Genomic DNA, 14,333 nt, shown 5'->3' on the forward strand with positions numbered 1-14,333 from the left:
ACAGGATTCTTTGGGATAGACTGTCCTAAGCCAGATTATAGAAGAACTCAACTACCATGCTGCAACTCGACTTCATAATTGCTAAACAGTCAAATATCGCGGTCAAACAGTCTTGCACCCTCAGCAACAAGCTCTTGGTCCTTGTCCTCCCCATCTCCATACGGTCTCCACACAACTTGTACATTGGAGATTATGGTTTAGGTATGGACAATTATTCATGCTAATGAATGTTAAATATAAAAATTATTTATAATAATGAGTGCTAAATATGTTACAATGACTATTACTAAGAATGCAAACGATTACAACAATTTACATTACTGAAAGATAAATGCTAAAGCGATAACAATTTGTACTAACGAAGATCAAATCCTGCAACGATGATTACTTAAGAATGCTAAACATTTCAACGATTTATACTATTGAATGATAAATGCTGAAACGATTGTAAATGATTTTAAACCATTTACCTCATTTAGTTGCAGACCATCTAAAATGAACTTAGCATTATCCTCCTTGACATTTATTCTAGCCCATCGATCGTTCTTTGAAAAATCACAAATCGCAGGGCCACACTGAGGACACAATGCGACAATATGCTCCCACGCTCACGCCTACAAAAACACTATATTAGTAACACTACAACCTTCAACGAGCTTAGTCTACAAGTACTAAATATGTAATAAACAAATACCTGAACAAATGGTCAAAACCCCCCGACGATTTTCATACCCTTACTCACACGGTAAAGTTGACTGTATAAGTGTGCGAGCATAGCAGCACCGCATGCATAATTGTCGATTTCATCTAAGTCTTTCAAGAACTGCAGTCATAAGTCATTTATTTTCAAACCAGAACAATTAGAAAATAAAGTAAGATAAAAAAAATAAAGAAGGAAGCCGCGCAACTCTTGGTCAATTCTTTTAGATGCACATGTAGCAGACCGGCCTTCGCATTTATTACATAAAGAAGAAACTTTCATCGATGTTGAATTGTTTCCACCAGAAATATATTGACTCTAGTCGTCCATCGACATTCTTAGAAGGGTCGTGCACTTTTTCCTTGCGTTATAGTTTGAATCCCGTAATAGTTTAACACTTCTATGACATTTAAGGCCAGTAATCCGCGCCACATCTTCTAGGGTCATGGTGATCTCAAAAGAATCAAACTGGAATGTGTTTGTCTGATGATTCTACTTATTTACTAGGTGGGTCATGATGTTCCAACAGGTTTCAAAATAATGCTGGTCCAGAAGGCTGCCGAAGTGCATATTTCGTAATCGATCATTCTGATATTCACTCAACTGTCCATACCACGATAAAACTACAAGTCATTGATACCGCCCTCCGAGCTTTTCACCAGGTGCTCTACTTCTCTTCTGACCTTCCTATAATATAAAATAACATATTATTCGTATAAATTGCAAATTAGTCCCATTTATACTTCTACACCTCGCTCTACATAGTAATCGCTATAAATAATAATCATTGCACACACGCTATCACAGTAATCGCTAACACAATAATCACTATACATAGTAATCTCTATACATAGTAATCACTATAATAGTAATCGCTATACATAGTAATACCTATCACAGTAAATCGTTCACAGTAATCGCTATACATTAATCGTTATTACAATAATCGCTATATATAGTAATCACTATCATAGTAAATCATGACAGACAGGATTAATTTACGTACCTTGGTCACAGTTTTCTCCGCTTTATCCCCTACTATTCTTGTTGCTCAGCCGCCTTTCATTGTTCTTCTACTTTCTTCCATCCTTCGCTCCATCGCTTCCCTCCTCTGCTTTTTAATTTCTTCCTTCCTTTTGCTTTCCTTCTCTTCCTCCTCCTGCTTTTTCCTTTCCCTTTCATTCTCTTCCTCCTCCCGCTTCTTTCTTTCTCTTTCCTTATCTTTCTCATCCTCCTTTCCCTTCCTTTGCCTTTCCTTATCTTTCTCGTCCTCCTTCTTCTTCCTTTGCCTTTCCTTCTCTTCCTTGTCCTTCTTCTTCCTTTGTCTTTCCTTCTCTTCCTCATCCTGATGATTCTTCCTTTGCCTTTCCTCTTCCATCTTCATCATTTGCCTTTTCTTCTCTTCTTCATCCTTCTTCTTCTTCAATTGTCTTTCCCTCTCCTTATTCTTTTTTTTTCTTTCCCTCTCCTCCGCCTCCTTCTTCATTTGCCTTATCCTCATTTGTTTTTCAAAATATTCCTGCTTCATCAGTTGCCTTTTCTTCTCTTCCTCCTCCTTCTTCTTCTTCAATTGCCTTTCCCTCTCCTCCTTCAGTTTATTCTTTTTTTGCCTTTCCCTCTTCTCCTCCTCCTTCTTTCTTTTCATTCCAGCCCCCTCCGCCTTCTTCCTTTGCCTTTACTTTTCATTCTCCTCCTCCTTCATTCTTTGTTTTTCCTTCTCTTTGTCATCCTTCTTCTTCTTCATCATCTTTAGTTTTTCCTCAACCTTCCTTTGCTCTCCATCCTCAATATCTGATGGATAATCCTCCGCATAATACAATTCCAATACATTGTTCCTATTTTTATCATTCTCAATCTTCATTATATTTTGGTACATTTCATAATGCCCATACAGATTGGACTGACAGATAACTTCTCTAATATTCATCCCATAGAACGAAAGAGAATTTCTTGTGTGACGAGCTTTAGACATTGCTAATATGCACAACACATAAATTTAACCACATCATTACATGTTATAACTGCCTCCTCAAGTATATAATAATACAAATTATCTCATTCGTTACACAATTACCAACATTAGAAATCGTCACAATATTTGGCTTCATAAATAAATATCGTTGTAAGATTTAGCAAACTTAAGTACAAATCAAGGTAACTTCATAAATACACATCGCTAGTGCTTTAAATGTATAAATCGTTGCTACTTCAAACTTACAAATCATTGTATAAATCACAACTTTATAAGTATATATCGTTGTAACGTTTGGCTTCATACATATACATTGTTGTAAGATTTATCAAACTTAAGTATAAATCGTGGTAGTTTCATTAAATCGTTACTGTTTCAAATGTATAAATCGTTGCTACATCGAACGTACAAATCGTTATAGAAATTTAGCCTTCATAATTTCACATCGTTGAAATGTTTGGCCTTCATAAGAACAAATCATGTTAACTATTTTTGGACGACTAGAAGGTGGATATGTACAAATCGATTTGTTTCAGTATGAAAATAGGTGTTATTTAGCATGAATAGTAAAACCATTTGTAAGATTTAACATTCATATTTACAAATCGATTTGTTTGCACAACCAAACCTTGGTAATCCGACAATGGAAGAGAAACACCCAGAAGGTAGATGCAGCTGATGGTGGCAACGATGTTGCCACTGTGCGGTTGACGATAAATGATGCTCCGATGACAATAGACGACAGAAAAGAGAGCTTCGATGGCAGCAGACGATGATAAAGGGTGCGACGACATAGACAATAGTAAAGAATCCTCCGACGACAGCAGACGACGATAAAGGATGGTCCGATGACAGCAGACAACGACAAAAAGTGCGTCGTCAAATGAAGCTCCTGTTATAGCTGATGATGCAAAAGTTTATTGCTTAGGACAAAAATGGAATGTTTGGACTTAATGAGTTAACATCATTCAATTTTCTAGATGGAGGATCTTGAACCGTCATTTTTCTTTTTTTGAATGAAGAACATTTTTGTCACCTTCTTGAACTGTCGTTTCATGCCAAGAATAGCGGGAAAGGACACTTATGTGATTGCAATTGCACTAAATTACGATGCTAAGTGATGTCGAAAAATACATGATACGAGCCCCCTCAGGTTATATACGTGAGGCTCATTGAGACCCCAAACACGCACTGTCGCTAACGGGCGTCTTGGGGGGCATATAACCGGCTTCGCATACTCTCGAATCTTTCTAATTGATTGGTGGGAGGGGAAAACATTGTTTTTCCCTCCCATGTTTTTCATTTCCACCAAAAATCCCCCGAAATGTCAGCTCCAAACGCATCAAACAATGCCTGAACCCCCACATTCTCAGGTAATCGATTCATTCCCCATTTTCTTCTCCTCCTTCCTCCACCCCTTCTCTTTAGAACAAATCTGTTCTCCCTTCCTTCTCGTCAAGAAAGAGAGCCCCATCCCTTTTCCAAGGTAGTTCTCTATCTTCTTCTTCTTCGGCAGGGATGCATTTCCCTCATGGTGGTCGGGAATCTCGGAGAACTGTTCGCATATGGTTTCATGAGCGATGATGATCGCATTTTCGGGAGGATGCGTTAGGGTTTCCGGCTGCGAATGCGCGTCCGGGAAGAGTTATTGCTACGGGATTAAGTTTTTTTTGTTGCGTTCGTGTCTGCTGGAAGGGGGTTCCTTTGAGGTATTGAGGGCTTCGACGGAGATTCATGTCGGGTGCTTCTGCATCGACAGGAGGCGAGGCCCGTGGTTAGCGTCAAAGATGATGAATGTGAATGGGGAGGGTGGTGAGGCGTGTTGTGGAGGTCAGGATCTCATGAATAGGATCGGGAGATCGGGAATCGCTGGGTCAAATTTGGGTGCATATGAAGATGGTGATGGGTCCTCCATTACAATTTTTTTTGGGTTTCCTGTCGATTTTGGGTTTTTTCCGATATGATTCTGCATTGCAGAAGATTGGATATATGTCTTCTTATGCATTTTTTTGTTCTGTTGATTAATACTGTTGTTTTTCTTTGTGATGGATGGAAATGCTAAATACTGAATGCAAATTTTATGTGTTCTTTTGGGGGATAATTCTAGATCTTTTCTGGATGGTGTTTTGCAGATCATAACGAGTACAGGAAGAAGAAGAATCGGCTTATTTCCATGCTTGATGAGGTAAGTTGTTTCCCCTCTTAATCCCATTCTAGAAGAAGATTTCCTTCTGCATGTAAGGAGAGAGAGAGAGGTAGATGCTACTCCCCAGGTCTTTCGTATCGTGGATCAGACCGTTGTTTTCATGTATGGGGTACATTCTCTCCCTCCCTCTTCTTTTTATCATTTTTTTCATTAATTTTTTTGGGTGCTTATTAATTTGTGATTGATTATGCCTGAGAGTGGAAGTGGAGATGAATGTCTCTGCAAGTCTTTCTCATCAATTAATTTTTTATTTCTGAATATGTACATACATATATATACATATATTGTTGGTAGTTTTAATAAATATTTTTCCTTTAAATCTTTCATTTTTTTCTTGATTTGGGAAGGAATGACGTTGGAAAGGTAACTGATATCACTTTGGCCACATTCCACATCTTTTGTTCTGCATGTGCCACACATTTACATTTGTATGGTTATCGGTATTTGTATTGGTAATATCTTTAAAAAATCTAGAAAAATGCATTTTTTCAGGAAATTCTTGGAGAGCACTTGGTGATTTTGAAGGCACAAAAACAGAACTAAATGGATGGCAGTGGACCGGGGGAAAGCGGGGCCCCACCCCACCTCGCCCCGTTTGGACCGAGGATGAAGGGTATGAAACGGGGATGGAGGCGGGGACGAAGGTTAAAATCCATCCCCGTCCGGGGGTGGAGGCGGGGATGGACGTGCATTTTTCCCCACCCCGCCCCGTCCCCGCCACGATCTCCGCCTCATCCCCGCCCCAACCACTTTTCCCCGCAATATCCCCGCCCCGCCTCATCCTCGTTTGAACCGGGGATGGAGGACATGAAACGAGGATGAAGGCGAGGGTGGAGGATAAAATCCATCCCCGCCAGGGAGGCGGGGCGGGGGTGGAGGATAAAATCTTGAGGCGGGGCGGGGGTGGAGACCTTGTCCACCGCCCCGCCCCACTGCCATCCCTAGTAAGAATGCCTCACTATTTTGGAAAGTTCTGATATTTTTAAAAAGATCATGATAAATATTTCTATTATCATTTTGTGAAAATTTTATGATAATGTTTTAATTTTGAAATCATTGGATATATATATATATATATATATATATATATATATATATATATATATATATATATATATATATAGAGAGAGAGAGAGAGAGAGAGAGAGAGAGAGAGAGAGAGAGAGAGAGAGAGAGTCTAAAATTCATGTTTTCAAAATAATCCAAAAAACATAAAACTTGCTTGATGTGCAACAGAGTGTAGTGATCAACTGCCAATTAGGAAAAATATGAATGCTTGCACATTGATGATTCAAATTGTGACACCCTAAAATTTCAGCTAGTTTTTTTTTTAAAAGAGCACACAACGGAAGGATAAGCTATTTTAAGTTTTTTTTGAAAACCGAATAAAGGAAATTCAATCACAATGAGCAATCCCAAAACAAACAGAAGTCCCAAAACTAAAATGAGTTAGCGATCTAGCTCCATAGATACTCGAGTTCACCACATCCATCGCCCCTCAAGCACGCCTACACGTGGGTACCTAAAAAAAGGAAAGTAAGCAAGGATGAGACCAAACACACGTCTTAGTAAGAAACTCGACCTCTCATCTCGTGATAGCAAACATGGATAGGTCGATGAGCCAAATTGGACTCCAATCAAGCCCATAGATCAACATGACTTTAACACCTGACTTTCTACGAGATCTGACTTGACTCAACCTCTAACTCAAGGAGACACCAACACATGCACAACTTAGATTCACAAACATCTTTTAATTGCTTTCTCTATTTGAGTTATTCTTTTGCTTTCTACATAATGCAAATACAATTACTTTGTTTCAATATAAATTACTGTTTTCATGAGGGAACCACTACTTTAGATTGCTATAGACTCACTGGTCTACATGGGGGTGCATTTTTAAACACTGGTATTATACATATTTTATTAACCCCAAGAGCACTCGGTTACACTAGCATCAAGGTCCATAACCCTTTGTCATGACGTTCATTTCCTCAGACAAAGTTGTAGTATACTACCGCTAGCGTATGGAGCAACATCTCCAATACAAAGGACTTCTGGTCCCCTAAGTCACCGTGGTTGGAGATTGGTCCACCCTAGTGATCAAGATGAGGCCCTCAACAACCTGCTATCGTCAGTTGAGAAGGAGTCTGTCGGCAACTCAGCACATCTCATGGGGTTGGTGCAAACTCACTCACAAGATGAGTACAAAGTCACTCAAGGTGACAGGTTACTCCAAACATTTTTGTGTAACTTGTTCCATATTTAATTTAAGTTCATTTTTACTTTAGTTCTCACACCTACATGCCCCAACATCATGTTCAACTAAGGCCCTAATGCCCTCCCACAATAGACTCACACATGGGAAAACCATTCCCAAGGTCCACACTAAGAGAAACTCGAAAAAATAGTAAACTTCACAAGGAAAAGTCCATTCACATAGGAACTATAAAATTTTATCCTTGTTCTAATCTTATAACAACATGCATATATATTAAGAAACAACATGACTATTGTCTTGAATCGAGCCTTTAGAATCGGGCATCTGCAGTGCAAAACTCTACTAAATGGAAAATATATCGATTGTATGAACGTGCGATATGCGTTGGCTTGATCGGTGACATGTGGTGGTAGCATGACATATGAGAGTCAACAATATTGTCGTTGGTGCGATAGTGTGTGGCAGTACAGATGTGAAGTATTGTTTGGTTAAACAGTGCCAACAGATCAGAGGATGTTGCCTTTGAGAATTTGATTAAGGACTACTTAACTTGGATGAGTTTTTCACGCAGATCGTTTGATTCCACGGAGGTGCATGGGAGTTAGGGCTAATTCCCCAAAGGATCACCTTAAGTGGTTTCAATCGAGTATGGCAACTCGGGGATAAGCGAGTAAATGCTTATGAGCTGATGAACGAGATTGGGTGGTGCTCTTCGCTATGACATATAAGCATCAATTGGTCTTCAGACTAGGGGTGACAAGTCCTTGTCTTTTATGTAGCAAGGTTATGCTTGGGCGTACCCATGGAGTCGTGATACGCTCCATGATACGGGAGGCTAAGGCATTTGTGTGCTTGATAGTTGGTATGGGCCGACTATGTACGTTAGTGGCATGGATAAAGTAGAATACACATTTTGTGATACGCTTGACCAACTTTCGCTAGACAACTGTGTACGAGGTGGTGCGTAGGGCCAATAAAATAATTCAGCACATGAAAAAGTCTTGGTGTGCGGCCTTTGGCTGTTAGGTTGGTCAGACTGGACAGTTTGGGGCATTGCGGGTTGGTAAAAAATTCTATGCCCGTGACAAATTGACATTAGAGCAGAATGATTCACATAGACCTTGTTTTTCAGTGAGTGCGACACTGAAGAGAGTAGTGATGGTTTTTCCTATTTATGCAAATTTGTGAGCTGAAGTGTGGTTGATCGAGCGTAGAAGCAAGGTGTCGACAAGGTGGTATGAGTCATCTTGTTGATGGTAAGCAGAAATATAAGGTCGCTATTCAGTTGGCTATGAAAACGTGGATAAGCCAAAGATTCCTACCAGTTGTGCATTAGGCTTGTAGGTGGAGCGTAATGTTTGCCTTGTGCATGGAGAGAATATACGTTGGAAAGATCAGACCTAGTCCTCCAACTTTGTAGTTGAGGACTTTTCCTGATTCGACCTTCAGTGTCCTTCAAATAACCTATCACAATGTCAAACATTTGGATTTTTTTCAATCCCTGTTCAATCCAGAATGCCCTGGACAACATCCTGTATTTTTAGAATTTACCCTGACTCCCTTAATGAAAATTTGATTGGTTTGATTCTGTGGAAAGCTAAGAGATAACTCTACATCTTTTGTGTTTAGGGTCAGGGATGAATCTTCGCCTAATCATCTCAAAAATATTGATCTTTCTGTTGTTGTAGAAAGTCATATTTTTTTTATCCTATTTGGATCTTTCTCGTTTTTGGCTGAGTTGGGTGTAGCCCAACCGAGGTCCCTAGCAACCCAACACTTTGGGGTCTGCTCCATTGTGAAGTTACCTGTGAGAGCAAAAAAAAAAAATGTATAGGTTAAAGTACGACAACCCCGAGTCAAACCATTTCTTTAAATAACCATAGAAACGCATGCGCTTTCGGTAGTTGCTCCCATACCTTAGGGTTCAGTTGGGAGGCATGGACTGAGGTCTGAACCATGTGGTTCAGACTTGGTCAGTCCATTGGATAGGCCCTATATTGGTCCGAACCCATTTGGTTTAGACCAGGGCGCTTAGGCAACCAGTTTGGGCGGTTGCCGCACAACGGGTGCACCATTCGGCTGGACCGAGTTGGGTGCATCAGCTTGCTGCCCCGAAGGCAGCCAAACACCTTGGAGATGTGCTCAGTTCGGAGGTCCATTAGTGGGAGTTGGCTGTAATCGAAGTTACAAAAATATATTTATAGAGATATGTTATTGCGAAATGTGAGGACAAGTAAAAAATCGAGTAGGCTTTGGCAAATCGGTTTACATGCAAACCGATTTGTAGCCTCCGAGTTTTGATATTTTGATTGCGTTCACTGAGCCGGTAAGCTCAGTCCAGTGGGTTTGACCAAGGGGAGGTCTGCCCCTCCTTATGGTGGTCATTAGGTTACGTGGTACCAAATTGACCTTGATGCGTAACACATATGACACACTTAGTTGGCACGATTCATGGAATACGTTTAAGAAAATGGTCAATGGCATGTCGATGAGTTTGAGATACTTACCCAAGCTCTTGGTTCATGAAATGTGTAAATGGAATTAACGCACTTTTTACATCACATACGTTTATGTCATATTACTTGGGCACGTCTTGACATGGTTGTGAATTTCTATCATGTGCACGATTATTCAAACATTGTAGTGTTTTGAATTATGCTTAATGACACACTTTACATGGCATAGTTACTTTATAATCATGATGGTTCAAGTTTCGTAAGTTATTTAACATGTCTTATGAATGATAGTGATTGACAACATGCTTGTTGATGGTTCACGTGCACTTGTCGCACATTCTGACACGTTTGCAAGTATAGAAAAGAATTTAGATGTATTGAATGAATTATGTTAATAATTCAAGTGTCTTATATGCAATAACGTTTCTCAACATATAATGAAAGATAAAATGTTTTTGTGTCTGTTCACTTTGGACCCACGACTCACTTTGACACCTGGTTCATCCCGTAATGTATAAAGGGGACTTGAGGTGCCTTGTAGGGGCATACCTGTCTGTGAAACTTTATGGAATGTTTGAACTCCGTGGCGAGTAAGCATGGGCGATAGACCCATTTTGTGAACTAAGCACACTTGTCTAAGAGTATCACACCCCTGAATGTTAATTTGTTGTTATCGCCTTCACCGGCGAAGTACTCCTTTTGGTTTGTAGAGCTAGAGCTCGTAAATGTTTGATTGTGACCTCAACATTTTGCTCGTGTTGCCTCTGCAGGGAACACAAAGCCAGATGGACTTAAGTACCTCAGTAGGAGGGAATGCTGCTAGATATGCCTAATTAAGATTAACAGTTGATTTATGAGCATGATGATTTCTATCATCATAATTGCTTAACTGTTCAGTTGCTTATTTACATAATCGCTTAATGGCTAAAATGCTCAAGTAGACTTGGTTATGCACCTAGATGCATATTTGCTATCTAATGATGTTAATCATTATTTAATATCAACCCTCTGTTTTAGGGTCATATGTTTCTGCTCTTAGTTATAATTAATGAGATGTTTGTTATTGCCATTGACTGCTGATGCTAATTACATAGTCATGCTAGCCATTTGATAATAATTCGTACTGCTTTTGTCACTTATTGTTGTTGCACTTATTTAATCACTTCAAATATGCTAACTGTCTCACCACGATGCACATATATGTTCACTTGTACATATGCTATGCTACTTTGGTTATTTATGTTAATGGGTGCAAATCATGTGATAAATGCTATGTTTTTTGCATATGAATTATTGTGGTTGATGTCTCACCAACTCGCAAGAGTACTGACCCTATTTTATGAGGATACATGTGTTTGACTTCTCGTGGTGCGATGGAGCTCGATGTGCAGCGAACGACTGAACTCACACTCTAGAACCTCGAGATCTTGGCAGTTGTCTTTTGTAAAGGGAAACGATGTATATTGCTGCTGTACCATTTTTATAAAATTGTGATAATAAAATGTTTTTTCTTGTTGTTCCCTCTATAACTCGCCCAGGATTTTCACTTGTATTTCCCTTATGGTTCTCCTGCTTTGCACAATGTTAAAAAAAAATGTTTACTCAAAAAATCAATGGATTTTCTAAGTTGAGATTCTGGGGCGTTACAAAACTTTATATCAGAGTAGTGTTTTAGAAGTGTGGTTCAAGACTCTGCACGCATTAATCATTGCACTGTAAGTATACCTGATTTAGTAGAATTATGTTTATGTTGCTTAATTGCTTTTTTTCTGTATGATTAGATGAATGCTATTTTTCAGTTGTTGTCTGATGCGAGACACAACCTAATGCTTAGAGCTTTATATGATTGGGCTCAAGGCATCAAGAGCTTGCACCAAGCGGTTCAGACTATTATGCGAAGCGTGTAAGTGTTTGAGAATCAAGCACTTTCTGGTGCGAGATGTAAGATAGAACACACGTGGGGCGAATCTGTCTTCGTGAACTGAGTGTATGCGCCTATTATGCCTTGAGAAAATACTTAGAGAGATTAAGTGCCATTTGAAATTTGGTGTAGAGTTCTTGAATAGTTTTGCTTTTATGCTTGTGGATGTGGTTTCCCAAGCTAGTTCGTGTAAACTCCTGTGAGAGTTAAAGTCGTTGATTTAACCCAGAGACCTCTTGCATATTTCACCTTCTCGTTCCACATTACTTGAGTGGAGACGATGGATGAATCGTAATGAATATCGAAACTGTTGCACCAATCGTGTTAAAGACTATATGGTTTTGATAGGAGTCGTCTGATGAGGTTCTAAGTTAGTGTTTCCTTGCATTCCAACTACGTTGGAGATGTTCGTGACCCTGTCATTAATGAAGGGTATATTTTCAGAGATGATCTTTCGGACAAAAGGCTAAAGCCTTGTCTGTGCCAGTCGATCCTTGAGTTTCTCGTTGGAGGATACTGTTGATCCCCAGTTGTTCTAGATGATGAGAACATAAATGATGTGCGCTTAGCAAGTGACTTTTGTGTTGTCGATGATGGCAATCGACTCTTGAGATGGTCGTAGATGGGGACAACATAACACAGGACTTCAGGGTGTTATTGCTTTTGAGAGAGCGTTGTGAGAATTCTTGTTTCCCAGCTACAGCCGAAAGGAATTGTGGTGAGATGAGATTGGCTTAGGTGGTGATTTCTGGTGATGCTAGTGTTGCCGTTAGGGTGGTGATTCTCTAACAATGCCATTAGAGTGATGATTATCTAATGAAGGTTGTTGGAGCGGTGATTCTCCAGCAATGCCGTTAGAGTGATGATTCTCTGACGATGTCGTTACGGTGGTGATTCTCTATCGATGCCATTAGAGTGGTGATTCTCTAATGAAGGTTGTTGAAGTGGTGATTCTTCAACAATGTTGTTAGGGTGGTGATTCTCTAACGATGTCATTAGGGTGATGATTCTTTAGCAATGCCGTTAAAGTGGTGATTATCTGATGATGTCGCTAGGGTAGTGTTTCCCTAACGATGCCATTAGAGTGATGTTTCTCTAATGAAGGTTATTGGAGTGGTGATTCTCCAGCAATACCGTTAGGGTGATGATTCTCTAATGATGCCATTAGGGTGGTGATTCTCTAATGATATTGTTGAAGTGGTGATTCTTCAATAATGCTGTTAGGGTGGTGATTCTCTAACGATGTCATTAGAGTGGTGATTCTCTCATGAAGTGATTAAAGTGACGATACTTCAACGATGACGTTAAAATGATGACTCTCTAACGATGTCATTCGAGCGGTGACTCTTTATTTTGTGATATTGGAGTGGTGATTCCTCGTATGGTGTGTTAGAGTGGTGATTCTCTAACGATGGTCGTCTAGAATGGTGATTTTCTAGTGATAGCGGCTTTATGTGGTGTCGCTTGGGTTTGTTCGAAGAACATGTATATAAATTGTGTTACTGCACAATTAAATTGTGATGTGGCACTGCTTGAATTGTGCGTAGTGCACTCAAGACTTTATGAAAGACTGCTACGATTATTACTTAGTGAGCATGATTGTGAAACCTACTGATTAATTGTTATTATATCTTGTGTCCTGATAGATGACATGGAAGGCTAGGTGCAGCGATATCATGGATACTGTGAACAACTTTGCAGAGGTTGTGCAACAAGTGGTTACAATGCAATAGATGGGTGTGAACCTTCAACACGTAGCCCAAGGTAGGCAAAACATAGGTACGATCACCTATAAGCGCTTTATGGAAATGGATCCTCCTGCTTTTAAGGATAAGATAGACCCTGAAGCTGTTGAGACATGAATACATGAGATAGAACGTATTTTTCACGTTTTGAATGTTTTAGAGGAGCAGAAAGTGAACTTTGATACCTATCGTTTAAAGGACCACACTGAGAAGTGGTGGGACACGATCTCTACGGTTAAATTCAAAAACAGGAATGTTACGTGGGATGAATTTGTAGAGGTTTTTAACTCTACATATTTTCCTAAGCATGAACGAGTAAGAAGATGCAAGAATTTCTAGACCCATAATAGGGGACGATAATCCTAGCAGACTATATCACTAAGTTTCGTTGTTTGGAGAGATATTATCCAAATGTATACGTCACGAAGAGGGATCAAACAATGAAGTTCGCTCGTGGGTTGAAGCCGACTCTGAGAACCAAAGTGTTCATTAGCAGACCAAAATCACTCGATGAGGCCATCAAGGTAGCAACCCTATTGGAAGAAGACTGGGCCGAGCAACAAACCAAGATTCATATGCGTACCAGTGAGAAGAATCCCAGTGAGAAGGAGTCCTCGCCACCTACCAAAAAGCAAAAGTTTTAGAAAGACTACCAGAACCACCAACAACGAAGGCAATCACAACAACCCAATGTCCAACGAATGTGTCGACGATGCGACAAAGATCATCCTTTTGAAGTTTGCCCTCTCTATGATGGAAAATGTTTCAAGTGTGAGCAACCAGGACACATTGCCAAGTTTTGTCCAAAGAAATCTTCTAGAGATTCAATTATTGCTGATTAGGCTCCATTGAAAGAGAAGTCGTAATAATGAACGAGAAACCCGTCGAGATCGTTGATCATCGAGATCAAGTTTTGCGTACCTAGACCATTTTGTTGGTCAGAGTGTGTGGGCAACACCATGGCATCGAATAATGCGCATGGGAGCCTGTAGCGAGTATGAGGAAAAGTTATCCCGACCTTTTTGCTATTTAATGTTTGTGATTTCGCGACCGAAATTCTTTTTAAGGAGGGTAGGATATAAGACCCATGAATTTTTCGAAAAAAATTCAAT

General features: G+C 39.8%; 1 long non-coding RNA gene across 1 annotated transcript; it reads left to right on the forward strand.

Moving 5' to 3' along the window:
* Positions 1-3,918: 3,918 nt before the first annotated feature.
* LOC149822410 (uncharacterized) lies at positions 3,919-10,976 on the forward strand. The gene is made up of 3 exons (XR_016425971.1): positions 3,919-4,045; positions 4,805-4,857; positions 10,878-10,976. It is a non-coding gene; the product is annotated as an uncharacterized LOC149822410 (long non-coding RNA).
* The last annotated feature ends 3,357 nt before the right edge of the window (positions 10,977-14,333 follow it).

This window comes from Nuphar pumila, chromosome 11, assembly GCF_984573655.1.
Source record: "Nuphar pumila chromosome 11, dmNupPumi1.hap1.1, whole genome shotgun sequence".
In the NCBI taxonomy this organism is placed as follows: domain Eukaryota; kingdom Viridiplantae; phylum Streptophyta; class Magnoliopsida; order Nymphaeales; family Nymphaeaceae; genus Nuphar; species Nuphar pumila.